This window comes from Pseudophryne corroboree, chromosome 5 (genome assembly GCF_028390025.1).
Source record: "Pseudophryne corroboree isolate aPseCor3 chromosome 5, aPseCor3.hap2, whole genome shotgun sequence".
Taxonomy (NCBI): domain Eukaryota; kingdom Metazoa; phylum Chordata; class Amphibia; order Anura; family Myobatrachidae; genus Pseudophryne; species Pseudophryne corroboree.
Genome location: NC_086448.1, coordinates 354,220,396 through 354,233,065, shown reverse-complemented (window position 1 = coordinate 354,233,065; position 12,670 = coordinate 354,220,396). Strand labels below are relative to the sequence as shown.

The 12,670-nt window shown below is 49.1% G+C and overlaps 2 pseudogenes; one reads left to right on the top strand and one right to left on the bottom strand.

Moving 5' to 3' along the window:
* Positions 1-248: 248 nt before the first annotated feature.
* LOC134930265 (5S ribosomal RNA) lies at positions 249-366 on the bottom strand (annotated as a pseudogene).
* A 949-nt stretch (positions 367-1,315) lies between these two features.
* LOC134930762 (5S ribosomal RNA) lies at positions 1,316-1,434 on the top strand (annotated as a pseudogene).
* The last annotated feature ends 11,236 nt before the right edge of the window (positions 1,435-12,670 follow it).

Below are 12,670 nucleotides of genomic sequence, written 5' to 3'. Positions count from 1 at the left end.
TGACCAGTACAGAATGTCTGTATTAATGGAACCGCGGAGTGGTCATAGCGATAATGATTGGTAAGTCCCAAAAGGGCTTCTTACAATCGGAAATTACTGGTCACCAAAATTCAAAAAACCTGACTTTGTAACATATGCCAAGATTATTGGTCGTAAGCCTTGCGTAGAAAGAAAATATGGTAAGAACCAGAGTTAGTGGTGATACTGCTGTTGGCGTCACACTTCACATAGAAAGGAAAATAATTCCTACTCTACAACACCAGGTATTCGCAGGGGGTCTCCTCTCCCAGTACTAACCCAGCCCAACGCTGTTTGGCTTCCAAGATCGAACGAGATCGGGCATTTGCACGTGGTATGATAGTAGAGAATTTATGTGATAAGTACACCAATGAGAGTGCACCTATATAGGAAATTAAAGAAAAAGATGGAAACAGTAGAAGAGACGAAAAGGAATGAATGAGTAAAGAGGGAAGAAATGTGTGGATCTGCTTTCCACGTTAGGCACGGCTCACAAAATCCCACATCCGTGGTATCATGCTCCGTGGATCGTGGATGAGAGTCCACGAAAAATAGTAGGACAAGAAAAAGGCACAAAATCAATGATTCCAGTACACTTATATATTGGAAAAGGGTAAGCAAAAAATGGGATATTCTGTGTCACCAAACAATAGTTATTAGGCCTCTGACAGTAATTTACTGATATTGGCGCTCGTTATAGTGCACCTAGGGATGAACAAGGTATAGAAATGAATTCATATTTAAAGAATTACATATCATGAGTCAAAAAAGACTAGATCCGAGATGCAATATTATCATCAGTAAATAAATAAAATAGCACTGGAAATTACAATGGATGAAATCATGTAGCTGTATACTGGCCTCTGCTGGTGATAAAACTAATAGTGTGAGGTATCTGCCTGGTGCTATCTTCAAGGTAATAGACCTTGTTCATCCCTAGGTGCACTATAACGTGCGCCAATATCAGTAAATTACTGTCAGAGGCCTAATAACTATTGTTTGGTGACACAGAATATCCAATTTTTCGCTTACCCTTTTCCAATATATAAGTGTACTGGAATCATTGATTTTGTGCCTTTTTCTTGTCCTACTATTTTTCGTGGACTCTCATGCACAATCAACGGAGCATGATACCACGGATGTGGGATTTTGTGAGCCGTGCCTAACGTGGAAAGCAGATCCACACATTTCTTCCCTCTTTACTCATTCATTCCTTTTCGTCTCTTCTACTGTTTCCATCTTTTTCTTTAATTTCCTATATAGGTGCACTCTCATTGGTGTACTTATCACATAAATTCTCTACTATCATACCACGCTGCAAATGCCCGATCTCGTCCGATCTTGGAAGCCAAACAGCGTTGGGCTGGGTTAGTACCGGGAGAGGAGACTCCCTGCGAATACCTGGTGTTGTAGAGTAGGAATTATTTTCCTTTCTATGTGAAGTGCGACGCCAACAGCAGTATCACCACTAACTCTGGTTCTTACCATATTTTCTTTCTACGCAAGGCTTATGACCAATAATCTTGGCATATGTTACAAAGTCAGGTTTTTTTAATTTTGGTGACCAGTAATTTCCGATTGTAAGCAGCCCTTTTGGGACTTACCTATCATTATCGCTATGACCACTCCGCGGTTTCATTAATACAGACATTCTGTACTGGTCAAGGGAAATGGGGGTAAGACTATCAAGTGTCTACAACCCTTTCAATCACTTATTGTGATAAAACAGACCAGAACATTTTAATTCTTTATCTTTAATATCTTTATTTCACATGGTTCACTTCTATGGGTAATTACGTTTTTAAACTTTAAACATTAAAAATTATGTTTTATAATATTTCTTCTCATATATCATAAGAATTTTTCTACTTTTCAAAAGAGTGCGCCCACACAAGAGCCTTCTCTCTCTCCCTTTTGCTAGTACATGTACTTTCTGGCTCTGGGCGCACCACCAACTAGAACAGTGTTAATTAATTGAAAAAATTATATTTTTTTCCTCCCAATTTTCAAGGATTTAATTGTCCGATTTTGGTTTTCACATATCAATACTATATCAATTTGACTGGTGCCCGATCGCCCTTTGTCTAGTCATACATTTTAAAAGATCCACAGATGGAGCTAATTACTTAACTTGTGATTCTGTGGGAAGACTTGGAAAATGTTAACTGCTGGTAGCTCTCAATGACCAGGGTTGGCTACCCCTGCCTTAGGGCTTTCTTAGTAACTAAAACGTCCTATTTATTTGTGTGCACAGAATTATAATGAAACATCAAAATAACCTAACAATAAGTAATTAACTCACCTGCCCTGTAACTTGGAGTCACACAACCAATCCAGCTATGACTTTAATTAACCAGAAAGTATCAAATAAAAATTATACCTTGCCATATGTGCCATATACTTTAATTCTCTATAGTAATTTATACAATGCATTTTGTTTTAATTTTTTGCTTTTTACAGTATATATGATATATGGAGAGAGATTTCTTGTTTACTAAACATTAAACACCAAAACACAAGATCATTTGGTTCCACTTCCTGTTGATGGAAGCAGGAAAGCCATTATTTCAGTATTACAACATCTGACCAAAAAACAGAAAATGATGTCCACGTGGAAGAGAAACCTTATTAACTACTTCCATCTACACTATAATGCTGCTGCTCTTTTAACTCTGGATCTTCTGCTTAAAAGTATACCGAAGGGAACTGTGGGAAGAACAGAGCCACCAACCATCCAAAACACTGTTGGTTGAACTTGAATATTTTTTATTTGTATTTCCTCCATGCGATATGCTGCAATACATCATGGGTCTCGTAAGCAGAACTTAATTTACAGTAATTTTGTCTGAAAGAATTTAAGCGGAAAATCTAGATTACTCCTTTCTGATAAAAGGTACTTTGCTCATTTGAAATCTAAAATACTAAACTTATTTGTTATACAATGCCTTAGTTTTATAAATTGGTTATTACTAGAGATGTGCACTGGACATTTTTCGGGTTTTGTGTTTTGGTTTTGGATTCGAATCCACGGCCATGTTTTGGATTCGGACGCATTTTGGCAAAACCTCCCTGAAATTTTTTTGTCGGATTTGGGTATGTTTTGGGTGTTTGTTTTCAAAAACTCCTCAAAAACAGCTTAAATCATAGAATTTTGGGGTAATTTTGATCCTATAGTATTATTAACCTCAATAACCACAATTTCCACTAATTTCCAGTCTATTCTGAACACCTCACACCTCACAATACTATTTTTAGTCCTAAAATTTGCACTGAGGTCGCCGGATGACTAAGCAAAGCGACCCAAGAGGGTGGCACAAACACCTGGCCCATCTAGGAGTGGCACTGCAGTGTCAGACAGGATGGCACTTAAAAAAATTGGCCCCAAACAGCACATGATGCAGAGAAAAGAGAAAAAGAGGTGCACTGTGGTCGCTGGACGGCTAAGCTAAGCGACACAAACACCTCAATATCACAGGAATTATTCGTTCTTCTAATCAATGGTATTATTGGTCCAAATCACTGGAAGAAAATGACAACATTACTGGAATTATTTGTTCTAATCAATGGTATTATTGGTCCAAATCACTGGAAGAAAATGACAAAATCACTGGAATTATTTGTTCTAATCAATGGTTTTATTGGTCCAAATCACTGGAAGAAAATTACAAAATCACTGGAATTATTCGTTCTAATCAATGGTATTATTGGTCCAAATCACTGGAAGAAAATGACAAAATCACTGGAATTATTTGTTCTAATCAATGGTATTATTGGTCCAAATCACTGGAAGAAAATGACAAAATCACAGGAATTATTCGTTCTAATCAATGGTATTATTGGTCCAAATCACTGGAAGAAAATGACAAAATCACAGGAATTATTCGTTCTAATCAATGGTATTATTGGTTCAAATCACTGGAAGAAAACTGACGTTTTTGGGATTATGGAGACATAATGTTTTTGAATATAAATCCTAAAGCAGGTGGTGTATTAGAGCAAAAGAGTGCAAGACATCAGCCATGCAGTTTCTGAAATATTATGACAAAATGTTACTGTATTTCATAAGCACTCATTCCTAACTCTGCTAAGTACTCTTTGGTATACTGTATCTGGCTTCCATGAGGTAGTTGTCCATTATTTCAGCTTCCATTGACCTTTTTGAAAGCGGTAGAAGTTATTGATTCTTTTTTTATATTTTTATTTTCCCCTATTTTAAATTTTTTCCTGCATAGTCCAGTAAAATGTTGCAATGTTAAGTATTGACTTGTGCCTTCTGGGGGTCCACTTCTTCACCAAAACCAGCCAAGTCTCATCCTGATTCCTAACCCTCTGTTCCACGTTCTCTATGTACCCCATCTGTGTCACCCATGTCTGTCTACCCGTCCCCTTTAGATTGTAAACTCTCACGAGCAGGGCCCTCTTCCCTCATGTGCTTATATACTGTTGGTCACCAAAATGCTGCACTGTAATACTATATATACTGCTCACAAAAATGCCGCACATATATGGAATGGATACTTGCAGTGACACAGAGCTGCAAGATACAGCAATGGCCTACTGTACAACTATATACTGTGAGTCACCTAAATGCTGCACTGTAATACGATATATACTGCTCACAAAAGGAGAGAATTGACAGCATTGGAAAGGAATGAGTTAAACATCTTGTGAGGGGTGGACCTAGCTGGAAGGACAGTTCAGCCCTTGAAAAATGGGAGGGTTAGTATATATAGGGAAGGATAGGCCATTTTGTTTCTCTCTGTTGGTGAAATTGCCTTGTGCTGGGTGAGTGCTGCAGTGCAGAGCTCCCCATATTGTTTTTGTGCAGTTAAGATTAGGATTTCAACAGCCCTCCCTTAATTGTATTATTATGGCTTCCCGCCCTCGCCGTTCCGCCGGGACCCCAGCTCGATACCGCACTTCTGGCGGTGGAGCTGGGCCGGGGGAAGGGATGGCAGGCCTGGGGGATGGGGCTCCGTCCCCTGCGGCCTCCACGGGCGTGGGCAGGAGCGCTGCTCGACGGGTCAGATCGGCCTCGCCGCTGGGGGCCGGGCCGGCTTTGCCGGACGGCCGCGGGCGGCGGGGTAGGCCAGAGAGTCAGCCAGGCTCGGAGGTAGGCGGGCAGCAGCCCTTGCCTCCTGTAGCGCTTGGCGAAGTGGCGGCGCCCGGGGCCCGCGGGCGCTCGGCGGCTGCTGCTCAGGCGGCCCCTGTCTCTCCCTCCTTGCCACGGCCGGAGCTGAGTGCCGGGCGGGGGGTAGAGGCCGGACGGGGGTCGGTGGCTCGCCGCGCGGGGCTTGTGTCAGGGCCTCGCGCGGCAGGTAGGAGCAGTGCGGCGGGCGGAGGAGCTGCGCGCGTGCCCACGACTGCCTCCGGCGGAGCCGGCCACGCACGTGTGCGCGCAGCGGCGCCGCCAGCCCAGTTGTCCCCCTGCTCATTGCTAGTAACTCCCCGGCAGCCAGAGACCGGCGGGGGCCGGGGAGAAAGGCGAGAGGGGACATTCTTGGGGGGCAGGCAGGAGGCACAAGTGGGGGTGCGCTATGAGCACCGGAGTGCATTTGCACGAGGTGACCGGGCACGCGCGCGGGAGGCGCGCGAGCCCGTGCCCAATGTCAGCGGCGCAGTGTGCGCGTGCGTGCGCGCGCTGCTGCGCTGCGTGTTTCTCGGTCTCCCCTAAATACTCCCCGGGGGCCGGAAGACAGCGCCCCGCGGGGGAGGAGGGGTGACAGGGAATGTGTCAGCGGCCGCGGGGCGGCTGCGCGTGCGGATTATGCTCGGGGCGTCTCCCCTCTTGCGGCGGGAGATAGTTCCGGATCGCAGGGGGAGGTGGCGTTCTCGGAGGCGGAGAGCGAGGGCAGCGAGGGCGCCGACAGGGGCGCCCCCGTTTTCCCGCCGGGGCAGCGGGCGTTGGGTGCCCGGTTGCCGCCGGTCGGGCGGCGGGCGAGTGGTCGCGCGCGGGCCCCGGCGGGAGGTTCCTCGGGGCCCGAGGGCTCGTTTTGGGGGGGGTCGCGACCCCTCCGGAGCGCTGGCGTCTGCCCTGGCCACTGTGGTGGAGGCTTTAGGGCCATTAGCGGTGGCTGGCTCCCCGAGTACTACCGCTCGTTCCGGCGATCGTGCAGCGGCAGGCGGGGCCGGTGGTTGGAGGGCTGCTGCAGCGCAGTGAGTGGCACGCGCCTGCCGGGAGCTCGGGGCGGCCGCTGCAGAATTGGAGCGGGGTTCGGGGCAAGACGTGCAGGGGTGCTCGGCGGCACCCCCCCCTCACGGAGGGCGCGGCATGCGCCGCAAGTGCAGGCTGGGCCCCCCGTTTCTTTCTCTGTTACAGGGGACCTCGGGGAAGTGGAGATGGCCGAATACGAAGAGGAAGACGGAGGTTTGGCCACACCGGAGGATTCCATGTCGGGGTCGGCGGCATCAGGTGAGGTGGTGCAGTCGGTATCAGGTACCTCCACGAGCGCTAGTTCTCGCAGCTCTTCCTCTTCTGCCTCTTCGTCTTCTCTATCGTCGCAAGTGTCCGCAGTCAGTAGCACGACAAGGGCAAGGAAGCGGGCGACGAAATTCGCCAAGAGGGCAGCGGGCCAGCAGAAGAGGCGGAAGAGGCGCAAGCGGCTTAGCGAGGAAGCTCGTAGGGCCAAGAAGCGCCGCGATTTACCCGGGGTCGTGCGCTGCGAATATACTGCCGTTATGCGGGGGCTTCGGGATAGCTGCCGCAAGAAGATTTGCAGAGGGGACTTCGTTGATGTGTTCGTCCTGACGAAGGACGCGAAAAGGGAGTATAAGGCGGCGGCCGCGAAGAAGGGTATCGGGACGGAGGCATTCCGTACCTTCGATAATTGGCTGGCTGGGTTTTGGGTCTTCACGGCGTGTTACCTGGAGGACAGGCCAAGCGAGCACTTGAACATAATCCGATACCTGCATCTCGTGCACGACATGCAGCGCACGTCGGTGGGATCGGAGTGGCGTAGATACGACCAGGAATTCCGGGAGAAGCAGGACGGATTGCAGGTCATGGACTTTGGGTTCAAGGACGTTGAGGTCTGGCTCAAGGTCACTCGGGGTTCGCAACAGGCGGAGGAGCCCCGGAAGCCGGGGACGGACGGGCACCGCACTGGGTCGTCCGCCCAAAGGTCCAGCGCGGACGGCGGATTGGCCAAACCAGGTAGGTCGGCCGTCCGCGCAGGGGGGCGTGCCGCCACAAAAGGAAAATGTTTCGCGTTTAACAACGCGGCGTGTTCCTTCGGCAAGCAGTGTCGTTTTCGACACTCGTGCCTGCAATGCGGCGGGTCCCACCCAGCGTCCTCCTGTTTCAAAGGCAGTCGGCAGGGTGCCCGGGGTAAACAAACTTACCCCAGACAAGCCGCGGGTGGGAGCGCTTCGCAGAGCGCCAACACCAATTAAATTGGAGACGATGGGCTGGTGGTTGGACTTGTATCCGAATAGGGAGGATGCAAAATTTTTGTTTTCCGGTTTTCAGTTTGGTTTTCGCTTGCCTGTTGCGAGCGAGGTGTCCGTGCGTGCCCAGCGGAACCTCCAGTCTGCCCGAGCCTTGCCGTTAGTCCTGAGGGAGAAAGTGGATAAGGAGGTCAGGTTGGGCAGGATGGAGGGGCCGTTTCCATCGCCCCCGGTGGATGACTTGGTCATCTCCCCAGTGGGGGTGGTTCCCAAGAAGACTCCAGGCGCCTTCCGGCTCATTCAGCATCTTTCTTACCCGTTGGGGGCGTCGGTCAACGACGCAATACCGCCGGCTCATTGCTCGGTGGTGTATCAGTCGTTTGATGAAGCATTGGGGATGGTCCGCGGTTACGGGACCGGGGCCCTCATGGCTAAGATTGATGTTGATTCCGCTTTTCGGTTGCTGCCACTACACCCGGACTCATTCCGTTTTATGGGTTTCCGGATTGGAGCGGAGTATTTCATCGACAAATGTTTGCCGATGGGATGCTCCGTTTCATGCTCATTTTTCGAGCGTTTCAGCACTTTTTTACATTGGTGCGTGGAGTCTTCATCAGGGGGTCACGGGGTCGCCCATTACCTCGATGACTTCCTGTGCGCGGGCCCGGCAAATTCACCACGGTGCGGCGATGTGCTTTTCAGCATCCGAGCGCTGTTTTTCCACTTCGGCGTTCCCGTGGCCGATGATAAAACAGAGGGCCCGTCCTCCTGCTTGTCCTTTTTGGGGATTGAGATTGACACGGTAGCAGGAGCGTGTCGGCTTCCTCGGGACAAAGTGGTGAAGCTCCACGACGCCATTTGCCGGTTTATAGGGTCGCGTAAGGTCACACTACGGCAGGCGCAGTCCTTGCTGGGCATGTTGAACTTTGCTTGTCGGGTAATCCCGATGGGCAGGGTTTTCTGCCGGAAGCTGGAAAGGGCGACTGCGGGGTGTGCCAGACCACACCATTTTGTGCGCTTGTCCTCAGAGATTAAGAGGGATTTGGCAATATGGGCCTCGTTCCTCGAGGACTTCAACGGGGTGTGTATATGGCAGGCCCCAATGGTGGACAGCGCTAGGTTGCAGTTGTTCACCGACGCAGCGGGTGCCTCTGGATTCGGTTGCTATCTGGAGGGATCTTGGTGCGCGGCCTCGTGGCCGGCAGAATGGCATCGCGAAGGTTTGACAAAGGACCTTTTGCTTCTGGAGCTTTTCCCCATTATGGTGGCGATGGAGGTATGGGGCGATCGGCTGGTTCATCGCAGCATCTTGTTTAGATGTGATAATCTGGGTGTGGTGCATGCGATTAACAACCAGAGGGCGAAGTCGCTGGTCGTTCTGCGGGTGCTGGGGCAGTTGCTGTTGACGTGCCTACGTCGGAACGTCTGGTTCCGCGCGCTGCACGTGCCGGGGCTAGAGAACGGAATTGCTGATGCGTTATCGCGAGGGCAGTGGGAAAGATTTTGTTTGTTGGCACCCGAGGCCGACGAACATGGTTTTCATTGTCCCGGTTATGTTTGGCAGGTGATCGGGCCGGACTGGAGGGTCTAGCATTGCGGTCAGTCGCGCCAACTACGCTTACGGCTTACAGGCGAGCCTGGAGCGAGTGGGAGGAGTTTGTTCAAGGACGGAATTCACAAGGTAGGAGCGGGCATCGGATGATGCTTTCTTTTATTTGGCAGCTGTATGTTACGGGTAGGTCCAGAGCGGTGGTTGCCCGGTACTTGGCTGGGATTTCGTTTTTCAGCAAAATAAAGGGCGTCCCCGATGTGACGAAAAGTGGGATTCTGCTGAAGGCAATGAAGGGATGGGCGCGAGTCGCGCCGACGCCGCCTGACAGGAGGCGGCCCATTGATGCGGCCTTGTTGCCGGCTGTCATCAGGGCGGTAGGTGGTGTTGCATCGTCCATGTTTGAGTCGCTGTTGTTCAGATTGGCGTTCTCAATGGCTTACCACGGGGCATTTATGGTTTCGGAATTGGTGGCGCCTTCTAAGCGAGCGGATTCGCGCATGCTGGTCGGGGACGTGGTGGTGGGTGAGAGGTCCTTGCTTTGCAGATTGCGTCGCTCTAAGACGGACCAAGTGGGGAGAGGTCGTTGGGTCACGTTGGTTCCGGCACTGGATGAGAGCATTTGCCCAGTTAGTTTGGCAGTACAGTATGCGGCAGTACGGCCCGGCGGTCGGGGGTCATGGCTGCTGCATTATGACGGGCTGCCGGTGACGAAGTATCAATTTCGTTGGATGCTGGGTCGCTGTCTTGCGAGCTTGGGCCTTCCACCCGCGGTGTTCGGGACGCATTCCTTCCGCATAGGGGCTGCGACGTCGGCTGCGGCGGCGGGATTTTCCATGGCTGAGATCCAGGCGGTGGGGCGATGGAAGTCGTCGAGTTACAGACGGTATATTCGCCCCGTTGCGTGAGATGTTGGCTCGCGCGTAGTTTGTTGGGTTTTAATTACAGTTGTTTCAGTCATGTTGTACAGTTCAGTACGTTATGGTGTTGTGCGTTTGTTTGTCTTCCCCCTTTTTATCCTACTCAGGGATTAGCTACTCGCCATTGCTGGCATGAGCCGGCAGCGGGGGTCTGGAGTTATTTTGCGATTTTTTGCCTGACTTGACGGACTGAATTCTAATCCTCAATTCGGCTGATCTGTTCTAATCAGAGTCCCTCAGCAGGTCTTTACGCTTTCACCTCCAGCTGAGTTCTTCCATGTGTTACCCTTTTTTACCTTCCCCCCCACACTTTTATTTTCTTAAATTTTGTTTCACTTTCCCCATTTGTGTGTTCATGTTATGCTTCAAATTGGCTCGAAGCTCGTGCAGATCGGCTAGGCCGAGATTTCTGCAATATTCGGAACCAAATTTTTCTTTTTGGCAGATCCTTCAGGTTAATGCACTTACTGAATTATGGTTTAGATATTTAGTAACCAATTTTACCCCCTTTTCCTCCTCTTCAGGTTGGTTTGCTGATGACTTGGCCGTTTGGGTGGTGGGCCACTCGTATGTTTTTTGGGCCGCAAAGTTTTTAGCCTTGGCTGGGGCTCAGCGGTTTCCTAGGGCTCAGGGAGTTAGATGGCTTGGTTGGCGAGGAATGATGTGGAAAGATCTGAGGAGTAGACTAGTCAGTCAGGCCAGCAAGCATGGAGTTCCTAGAGTATTGGTTGTCCATCTGGGTGGCAACGACCTGGGGAAGAGGACGTCTTTGGAGTTGCGGTGGGCCATGATACAGGATCTGGCAAGTGTGGCCACGGCATGGACCAATTGCATATTGGTGTTCTCATTGATGGTGCCAAGATTGAGTTGGCGAGGTGTGGCGGACGGACGCGTAATTGATGAGGCCAGAAAGAAGGTGAATTGGGCGGTGGCGAAGTGGGTGCTGTCCCACGGAGGCAAGGTAGTTCGCCACCCTAGGATTCGGTTCCGAGACAGTCACCTTTTTCGGCCTGATGGTGCGCACCTATCCAATGAGGGGATGATATTTTTCATGGAGGATCTGTTCCTAGTGTTGCAGGAGTTAGGGTGAGGTTATGGTGGCGGTGCGAAGACTCTGGGGAGGAGTCTTTCGCTGTTGGCGGAAAAGAACGGCAGTTTGTAGTTGTATGGTAAGCTGTAGTGATTTACAGTTGGATTTGGTTTAGGTGCACTCACCTCCATCGACTTATTTGCTGCTCGACCACCCGACCGGGATGGCAGCGGAATTGGGCACCCCTCCGGGTGGGAAGTCATTGTGGGGGTGGAGCTAGCACCTATTACCGTTTTTGATAGTTTGTAGTTAAATTAAGATAGTTTTGATTTTAGCAGTTTTTTAAGGTTAGCGTCAGTTTAATAGAGCCGTTCTTTTTTCTGCCACCATATGCCGGCTGATTCGGCATCTTAACCAAAGCTTTTCATTACAGGTGTGCTATGGTTAGGGTCAAATAAATAGCTAGCAATTTTCTGCCAAATTCAAATCTCCGTGTCTTTATTTATGGGTATAAGAGGTAACGAATGCTTACTTAGAACGAAGGGGTCCACCAAATGTCACTAGGATGTTTAGGAGAGAGAATTGACAGCATTGGAAAGGAATGAGTTAAACATCTTGTGAGGGGTGGACCTAGCTGGAAGGAAAGTACAGCCCTTGAAAAATGGGAGGGTTAGTATATATAGGGAAGGATAGGCCATTTTGTTTCTCTCTGTTGGTGAAATTGCCTTCCCGCCCTCCCTCCCTGTTTGGTAGAGGTTTTGGCACGGAGTGCATTGGCTTTGAATTGTTGGCTGGTTTTTATCGTTGGCTATTTATTGGCGGAAAAGAACGGCAGTTTGTAGTTGTATGGTAAGCTGTAGTGATTTACAGTTGGATTTGGTTTAGGTGCACTCACCTCCATCGACTTATTTGCCGCTCGACCACCCGACCGGGATGGCAGCGGAATGGGGCACCCCTCCGGGTGGGAAGTCATTGTGGGGGTGGAGCTAGCACTTATTACCGTTTTTGATAGTTTGTAGTTAAATTAAGATAGTTTTGATTTTAGCAGTTTTTTAAGGTTAGCGTCAGTTTAATAGAGCCGTTCTTTTTTCTGCCACCATATGCCGGCTGATTCGGCATCTTAACCAAAGCTTTTCATTACAGGTGTGCTATGGTTAGGGTCAAATAAATAGCTAGCAATTTTCTGCCAAATTCAAGTCTCCGTGTCTTTATTTATGGGTATAAGAGGTAACGAATGCTTACTTAGAACGAAGGGGTCCACCAAATGTCACTAGGATGTTTAATGCTGCACAGATATGGAATGGATACTTGCAGTGACACAGAGCTGCAAGATACAGCAATGGCCTACTGTACAACTATATACTGTTAGTCACCTAAATGCTGCACTGTAATACTATATATACTGCTCACAAAAATGCCGTACAGATATGGAATGGATACTTGCAGTGACACAGAGCTGCAAGATACAGCAATGGCCAACTGTACAACTATATACTGTTAGTCACCTAAATGCTGCACTGTAATACTATATATACTGCTCACAAAAATGCCGCACAGATATGGAATGGATACTTGCAGTGACAAAGAGCTGCAAGATACAGCAATGGCCTACTGTACAATTATATACTGTTAGTCACCTAAATGCTGCACTGTAATACTATATACAGTATACTGCTCACAAAAATGCCACACATATTTGGAATGGATACTTGCAGTGACACAAAGCTGCAAGATACAGCAATGGCCTACTGTACAACTATATACTGT